Raw genomic sequence first — 457 nt, 5'->3', positions numbered from 1 at the left:
GTGAATTCGGATTAAAGGGGGAAAAACACCGCCCGCTGGGCCCACAAAATGGGGGAGACTACGGCGTCCGGGCGGTGAGGCCCCGGTAGAGCAGACGTTAGGCCGACTTGGCCCAGGGACGACACGAAGACACAGCCAGAGAATGGTCTCAGCCCGCAGACACCGCCACCACCTCCGCCGCTGAAGAGATTCTGGGCTTAAGGACATCGCCGCTGCCGGGCCGGGGGCCTGGGCTTCTCTCCGGGTTCCTGCCCTTCCTGCCCTTCCTGCCCCTCTACGGGCGCCTCCCCGCCCGGCAGAAGCCTCCAGGGCTTGTGCTCTGCCCTCTCGGACTCGATTTTAATTATTTATTGTGTAATTTATTATTTTTTTCTGGTGGAAGGGGCACGTATCGTCTCTGTCCCCAGAGAGGGACGAGCGTCCGCGGGCTCCGCGGCGGCCGCAGTCCGGCCCGCGG

This window comes from Suricata suricatta, chromosome 17 (assembly GCF_006229205.1).
Source record: "Suricata suricatta isolate VVHF042 chromosome 17, meerkat_22Aug2017_6uvM2_HiC, whole genome shotgun sequence".
Classification (NCBI taxonomy): domain Eukaryota; kingdom Metazoa; phylum Chordata; class Mammalia; order Carnivora; family Herpestidae; genus Suricata; species Suricata suricatta.
Note: the sequence above shows the minus strand (reverse complement) of the source record.